Consider the following 8651-nt stretch of genomic DNA (forward strand, 5'->3'; position numbering starts at 1 on the left):
ATTGTTAATTGAAAATGCAGAAGAGAGAGCACAAACTGCAGATAAGCACATAGCAGCTGAAATGCAATAGTTCAGCTTAGCCTTAGACCTCCACCTTGATGAAGGAATATTTCCCTTTTGTCAAAAAAGTGTATTTTCCTAATAACATCAAACTCTGATGCAGAATCATGAACAAAATGGGAGCTCATCCATGAACATGGGAATGAAAAACTCAGTATTCATAAGGATTCTCCACTTCTATGCTAATTAAAAGGCAGACAAGTAACATTCAGTCAGATATTCCTGCAATCCTCATCCCATTACCTTATTAAGCAAAGCTAGTAAAATACCTCTTTCTGTTTGTAAGAAAACATAATAAAACAGTTATGAAGAGACCCATAATTCTCTCTGGTAACTGATATCTTCTTTATGAGCAATCCTGAAACCACAGTGCTTTACTCTGCCTTGCAGCAACATCATCCCTTTAACTGCCATGAACCAAAGAATAATCATTTTCACTCCTCTCAGTTCTTCAGAAAAAAAGCTGATGGTGCTTGTGGGAAAAATGAGAACAGGACACAGGTATATCATTTTGGCTGGTTTCAAAGCAATTACCTTCCTAATGATGGCAAAAATATTAAACTTCACAAAGAGATCACAAGTGGAACACCATTGAGGAATGGGAACAAATTTGTTAGGCAGAACAGCAGCTTTCTATACAGAACCGTTTAATTTATAACCCCTTTAAAAATGTCTCTAACTGGCTATGTCCTGTAATTTCTCAGATTTAGAGTGGACCTGAGCTGCAGAGCTGTGGGTTCAATCATTTGAAAACCTTTGCATGCTTGCACAAGGGTGACAGGAAGTGGGTAGCTGCACCGACTGGTTTGTCTCAAGTATTTGTCTCATTAATTTCCAACATAAAGACTTCACACTTCATCCTTAAGTGTAACTCCTTCAGAAATGACCTTTAATAAAATACAAGTGCAAACATTAGGTAGAAACAATTTTGAAAATCAAATAGACCTGATTATGAAAAAGAAAATGAATAAGTGATTGAGAGCCTAGGAAATAGTAAGGAAAAGGAAATGTCCTTAATTTGATCAAGAAAAGACAAGCCAATTTCACAAAATTTCCAGACTTTGACTCACAGAGTAGAATATTTATGAGCATAAATCTCTTATTTATAAGAAATAAAGTCTCTTATCTTTATAGCAAAGAAGGATAATAAAATACAAACAGGATTGCAGTTTAGGACATAAAGCTATCACTATATTGACATCTAATAGGACTTACTGGCAATATAAAAGAGTAAAAGAGATGGAAAGGAAGATTACCTAGTGTAGTAATTTGAATGGGAGAGGAGAGGAGAGGAGCGGAGCTGGAAAAATACCACCAGGATTCCCAGTATACGACTGCCTATGTTATAGTAATGCATTTTAGCTTCCTTGCAGACCTTATCAAAGTTTTTCTGCATTAGCAGAGAGCTCAAAAAATTGGTTTTGGTGTTTTTTTTGACTGATTAAGTCTTTTGTAATGCTCTGAGGTAACCAAGAGAGCACACTGTAAAAACTGCAGCCTGAAATGAGCACTTCCCTCACCACCAATCTATTGCCACCTGATGATCCCCTTTCAGATATCCATTACCTTCACCTCCCATTTTTTCTTTGGAGAGCTACTGCTCACATTTGACAAATCTGTGAAATCTAGAAGCTGAATATCTTAGAATCATAGAATGGCCTGGGTTGGAAGGGGTCTTAGAGATCATCTATTTCCAAACCCCCTGCCTTGGCCAGGGACACTTTCCACTAGACCATGTTGCTCAGAGCCCCATGAACATGGCCTTGAACACTTCCCAGGATATCCATTATGTCTCTGATATTCGTTGTGTTGGGCGATCATAACTTTTGCTTAATTTTCTCATACACATACACACATCAGGGTGGAAATCTAAGACTGAGCTGGGAAAAGTCCCAGACCAGACATAGCAGGGCAGGAGAGTAGCATATATCTGCCAAAACTCTGCCACACAGCCATGGTGACCCAGGCCAGGCCCACAACACCGAATTCAGCCACAGCGGAGCCTGCTGGGCCCACCCTGTGGGGACCAGTGCTGACTTTGTCAGCACCAGGTGAGACAGTTTCCTAAGCACCATTTTTGACCCTTTGGTCACAAAAGCATCAACTATTCACAGAAAACCCAGTGGCACAAGGACGTACTTTTCTGAGGCCACAGATGTGATGCATGGTGGTGATTTGGCCTTATTGCCAAGAAGGAATCTTATTGACACTGGAGTTTTTGGCAAACTGCTCGTTAGCCTCAGCTGAACAGGATAAAGAAGCGAATGGGGCCGAAAGATTGCAAAAATCTGGCATGACTAATGCAATTAAATATTAGGTGAATTTGGGACATTCAGCATCCAGAGCAATGCAATAATGTGATTCGCTAACGGTTGGAACTTGCTGGTCTTAGAGGACTTTTCCAACCTAAATGATTCTGTGATTTTAATATGAAAGACCAAGACATGCACTGCCAATACTTTTAGAAGTGGCATCTCAGAGGATAGCTTCTCCTACCCTGCTAGAAACTTGATCCTTCAGCTGGAGGGTGTTAAGCAGGAGACAGCTGAGGCCTGGGGCAATCTGGTCATCTGGGCTGTCCCTTGAAACCAAACTGCTTCCTCACGATAAGAAGATACTAACCCTTGGCACCCCTGCAACGTGACATCAGGAAATGTTTAGATTTACATTTTAAAAATGTGTTAGGACAGATTTGGTAGTAGTGGCGCAAAAAGCTGTCAACAACTGATGTGATAGAACCACCCGTGTCTTATCAGGAGGTTCCCCATGAGGAAGGGCAAGGAGGGGACACCCATAGCCCTTTCTGTGCATGTGCTCAGGCTTCCTGAACTCGTCAGGGGAAGCCAGATCTGCATGTCCCCTCTGTCCCTCACCAAACTGTGTACTCTTGCATTGATCTGCACCATTGTAAAGTGTGGTCTAATAGCCTCTCAAGGTCCTTTATTCTTAATTATCTTCATGGAATCATCCAGGTTGTTTCTGCTACATATTTTGGAGTTATGGTCCCATGGATCCATTGTGTCTTCTGTCTGTAAAATGCATGTATTTAAGAGAAATGCCTGAAACAGCCACCATCCAGCTATTCTGAGTGCTTTTAGCCCTTGAACAAGTCCTGCAGGGTTAACGTTAAGGCAGGATTTCCCAAGGCTGTCAGTCAACAATCTAGTGGTTTGCATTTCTTTTACATATCCCACAACAAAGTTTGTAGCATGAATTCTTTTGTTATTGGGTCAAGAGAGAGAAAGGTTACAGGGAAAGCCTCCAGACAGCTTTAGATAACTATTGCAAATGAAAGCTCTGCCAAGACCTACAGAATTGTTTCCTATTTCACTCACTGTACCCTGCTTCACCTCCTAGGTTCCCCTGGCATGAACGTTGCTGTCCTATCCTGTGATCTTTTAGTTCTGCTTCCAAGCATTTGCTGTAGACATATTTATTTCCTTAACTGACATTTTAACTCATTCGAGAATATCTGATTGATGAGAGAGAGGTGGAGAACAGGTACTTGGCTCAAGCAGTTGCAAGACCAGACCCTTATGTACAGGAGATCAAGCTCTAGATATACTTCTGAAATCTCATTTCTGTGATACTACAGCAAGTTGTGTCAGTTGTGAAAGGAACATAGCTGGAATTCAAATAAATTATTCAACAGTACTATAATTACAAAGGACTATATATTAAGACTTAATTGTATTAAAGGCTGTGACATATATTGTGCTCTTACTCATGTTCTTCTGTATATCTGCAAACATAGAGGGATATAGTTATTCCAGTGAGATGGTTAGACTAATAATAAGACTCAGCAGCTACTCCTGAGCTCTTGTTCTTAAAGGTTATGCCTTAAAATCTCTAAACACCATAACAGAATTGATCCATAGGGCTGGAGCTTCTGTTAATTTGGAGATCTTCTAGGTAGTCAGTTCAATTAATTCAAGGAAATTAAAAGCTTCTTTTTAAATGGCTAAACAAAGAGTTAAGTATCCATTTGAAAGTACTGACATAATGTGACTCCTGCAAAACCACAAAGAAAAGTGGTGAAAAGTTAGAAACAGAAATGAATTTCTGCACAAGGCTCTAATCCTAGACATGGCTCAGTCCCCTGGAGCAGACCTACCATTAAAATACAGCATTCTAAAAGCACCTTTCAGTGCTCTCTCTAAAACAGGTATGTGACCTGTCCTGGCATATAGTAAACTACCTCTAAATATCCAGTTTTCCATGCTGCAAACCTTTGCCCAAAGAGAAAGAAGAGGGGACTCAATTTCTAATCCTTGGTCTCACCCTCATGCTCTGGCTCAGAGCACAGAACCAGCTCGTTCTAGTTTGACTGCATGCCTCACAAAGACAGTGGGTAAACAGCATTCACATAAGTGCTGGCTTCTGTGACACAAAAGCCACGAAAATCTGGAATTTCTGATGAAAGACAACATGAATGACCACATGCAAGGCAATAGTGAACAGGACAAGCATTAATGCACCATTTTGCAAATAAGGAAAGGCACAAGAAAATGTACAACAGGTTCCAGAAGATGCATTTTGGCACCTGTAATGAAAGTTAGGATGAATGCCAGTGGCTAAATTCAGTAGAGAACTCCAGAAAGCGGACACCAGGCTGCCTCTCTCATTTATGAGATATCTAAATACCGCTGTTGTGCAGGAATGCCACGCGCTGCTCACACAGCAGCCAGCTTGTGGAGACCCAATGTCCAGACAGACTGGGAACAAGGTGTCACACAGCCACTCCAGGAGGATTTAGAAAGAAGAGAGGTGGTGGTGAAGGCCTGGGTCACACTGCTGTACATGGCACCCTAAGCACATGTCAGAAATGTTGTGCCTATACTAACAGCTGGAGAATGAAGGTTTTGGCCATGGTCAAGTAGAAGCTCCCCAGTGTGGTTTTGGCAAATGTCAGCTAGAGCTCTGTGCAAGAGAGCCTAAATTCACTAAACCAAGTGAGATGATGGTTTCCAATAGATTGTACGGAATAAAATATGCAGAAAATTCAGCTGCACAAACTCAGGACATGTTATGGCCCTTATTCCAGGATCAGAAAGTGAGTCCTGATTTGTTTTATTTGCCCGGAGAGGCACAGATAGTAAGTTCCCTGCAAGGCACAGCAGACACACTTGATTCCCCTCTGAAAAAGCAGGGAGTGTTGGTAGCTAGCACATTAATTCAAGAAGTAGGTGGCTCTTCCCTGCTCAGCCTGAGGCATCCCTATTGCCTCTGCAAGAGCCTTGATGGGCAGCCTTTGGAACAGCTACACTGTTTTTTAACAGGAACTGTTAAAACCCTGGCTTTTTGTCAGTCAAGACACTGATGTAACTTACATGGTGAGTGTGATTTCATGCCTTGCTGTAAACTCAAAAAAAGTGTCAGCAAACAAGAATATACAACAATTATAGTTATTTTTAGCCACCTAGCATCTCTTTTGGTTAGTACTTTTATTTTTGGCTTAAATAGCTTTTCCATGGCCAAATGAGAAAAGTAACACTTAGTGCCAGTGAGAAGCATTAGCTCATGTGTGTTCCATGCCTGCCACAGTGCTAGGGAAAAGTGCTAGGTACTGGAAGTGAAGCACATCTTAGTACTCAAAGATATGCAGGCTGAAGTTGTCCCAGGCTGAGATGGCTACTGATTCTAAAGGGCCTTAAGCCATAAAAGAAAATTAGTTCACTACAGACATATATATAGCAGTATGTAAAGCACAACTAAACAGGAATACACACTTCCAGAAAACTAAATGGAGCTTTCTCTATTACAATAATAAGCTGTTCAGTCAGTCATGTTTTCCTCCTGCATGAATTACTGGATGCAAGATGCAAGAGACCTTAGTTGAGTTGTTGGTTTTTTTTAAATCTCAACCCAGTTTAGCAGGAACTTAGTGGGAATGCCTCTACAGGCACCTCTGAACACAATGCTGGGATGCAATGCACCAGTCACTAGGGAAAACTGATGCACAATCATGAGACTTCTGTATTATTTATGCAATATCACTCCTAAGCAGCATGTTTACCCAAGTGCTGTTCAGCTCTATCTTGGGTGTTCCCACTTGGCCATGGCTGCACTGCAGGGGTAGATTGCTAGATTACGTCCTGATTGCCATAACCCAGAGGTGGGGGCCATGTGGGCTGTGTATACCCTCTGTATGCTGACACAAAGGAAGAAATCCAGAGCAATATAAATGACAGATATGCAAATAAATTAAACAAAGAGATGCAGCCAAGGACACATTTGGCTTTCTGGGCTGTGGGTGCACATTGCCAGCTCACATCCAGCCTCTCATCCATCAGGACCCCTAAATCATTCTTGGCCAGGCCAAGATCTGTTCATCCCCAGCCTGTGTTGATACCAAAGGTATCAACCTGCCCTGACACAGGTGCAGCACCTTGCACTTGATCTTACTGAACCTTGTCCACTTCTCCAGCTTCTTCATGTCCCTCTAGGTGGCATCCCATCCTACAGCTGTGTCAGCTGCACCACTCAGCTTGGTGTCATTCACCAGCTTACTGAGAGTGCACTTGATGCCACTGTCTGTGTCATTGCTGAAGACACTAAACACTACTGGTCCCAGTATAGACACTCAGGGACACCACTTGTCACCGATGTCCAGGACATTCAGCCATTGACCAATACCCTCTGCATGATATGTGAGCTATTTTTCATCACTGAACAGTCCACCCATCCCATCAATCCCTCTCCAGTTTGAAGGGTGTTGTGTGGGACTGTGTCAAAGGTCTTACAGAAGTCCTGAGAGATAACATCCGTGGCTCCTCCCTAGTTCACTGATGTAGTCACTTCAACCTAGAAGACCACTAGTTTAGTGAGGTAGGATTTGCCCTTGGTGAAGCCATGCTGAGCATCTCAAATTGCCTCCCTGTCCTCCCTGTACCTTAGCAAAGCTTCTAAGAGGATCTCTTCCATGACCTTCCCAGAAGAGAGGTGATGCTGACAGGTCAGTAGTTCCTGAGGTGCTCCTTTCTACCCTTTTAAAAAATGGGTGCAATCTTTCACTTTTTCCAGACACCAGGGACTTCACCTGACTGATGTGACTTTTGAAATACCAAAAAGCTCTTTTAACACACATTTACATTCACATTTACAGTGTGCTTGTGTGAACCAAGGAGCCTGCCTTGAGTCCTTACAGTGATATTTAAATATAACTGAGAGAGACAGGTCGAGAAGCCCTTTCTGGAACCTCATGCAGAGAATGAAGCAACAGTGGTGCCATGGCTGAAATAGCACCACCATTCATCTGACTCAGAAAACTGAAGCAGAATCTGGTTTAAATAACTGATCAGATTTTCCATATGAATCTTGACTGAACCCTTTTAAAAAACCCTACAACTGGTTAATGATTATTACCTATGTTCAGCTGTATTTACTGTATGTGTGAATTTGTCCTTGCCCTGAGCTTGCAGCCAGAATTTAAGTCTGCCCTGCTGCCCATGATTTGCCCAGTGGTTTTCCATGGCTCAGGGATGTCCAGGTAAGCCAGAACGTGCCAGACCTACAGAGCCTGCTTGGTAGTGCTGATGTGGCCATGCACTATTCAGGCTCCCTGCACACAAATGACTGATTTCTTTTTTTATTTTAATGCTTGGGGAAATTTCTGGCGTGTGGCTTTAGGCATGTGTGAAACTATGTAACAGCAATTGCTTATGGAAAACAGGGGAGCATTTAAATGCACAGGTTCACATAATTATGTTTGGTTTTTTTTAATCTGAGTATCTTCTGTTATGCAAATATTTTTTTTCACAATCTTGTTTCACTTTTAAGAAAGGAAGTAAATCACTATCAACAGCACATCCTTAATACATGAGTTATATTGCATACCCTTCTTACACAGGCTGAGCCTTCAGGACAGCATGGGTCTCATTCAGGATGCTGTGTCAGTGGGCAGGTGACCATTGCCTTATTCACAGTGACATCTATTGGCAAAAGCAATGTGCAAAGGGCCTCTTTTCCTATCAGAAGGCTTTTAGAGTACCTCTTTTATCTTTAGCGTTTTTCTTTATCTTCTCCAAATCTCACCACTCAGTTTTTCCCAGTCAGTTCAGAATTTTAGATTACTTACTACAGCTTAGTCTGTTATCATTTTCTCTAACCCAATATCCCTATTCTCAATCAATCATCTGTTTCTGGCAGGGGAAGATTTTATATTATCAGCACCATTTGCCAGTTTATTAATGAAAATATAAAACATAAAAAAAGTTGAAGCTTCAACAGGACAAAGGGAAAACATAAATCAAGAAAAATTCTCAGAAAAACACCAAGAATGACTGGGTTCATTTTTTCCTCAAAATCACCAAAGTGCTGCTAAATAAGAAATATTGAGGCCACATTTCTGTCTATTGTTCATACAACTGTAGAAAGGAAAAGAATGGAAGCAGTGTTGACATTTAAACAGCTGATACTTCATTCAAAATATTTACAAATCAGAGACAGAAAAATAATTAAATCAGATCTTCACAAAAACATATTTTTTCTACCTGTTGCATGTAACCTATATGATTTTCATCTGATGAATGAAACTGTCAGTAGTATCTACAAATTATTCAAATTTATCTACCCAGCTACGTGGGTGAAAT

This window comes from Agelaius tricolor, unplaced genomic scaffold (genome assembly GCF_023055355.1).
Source record: "Agelaius tricolor isolate 1412-34295 unplaced genomic scaffold, bAgeTri1.0.p SCAF_2, whole genome shotgun sequence".
Lineage (NCBI taxonomy): Eukaryota > Metazoa > Chordata > Aves > Passeriformes > Icteridae > Agelaius > Agelaius tricolor.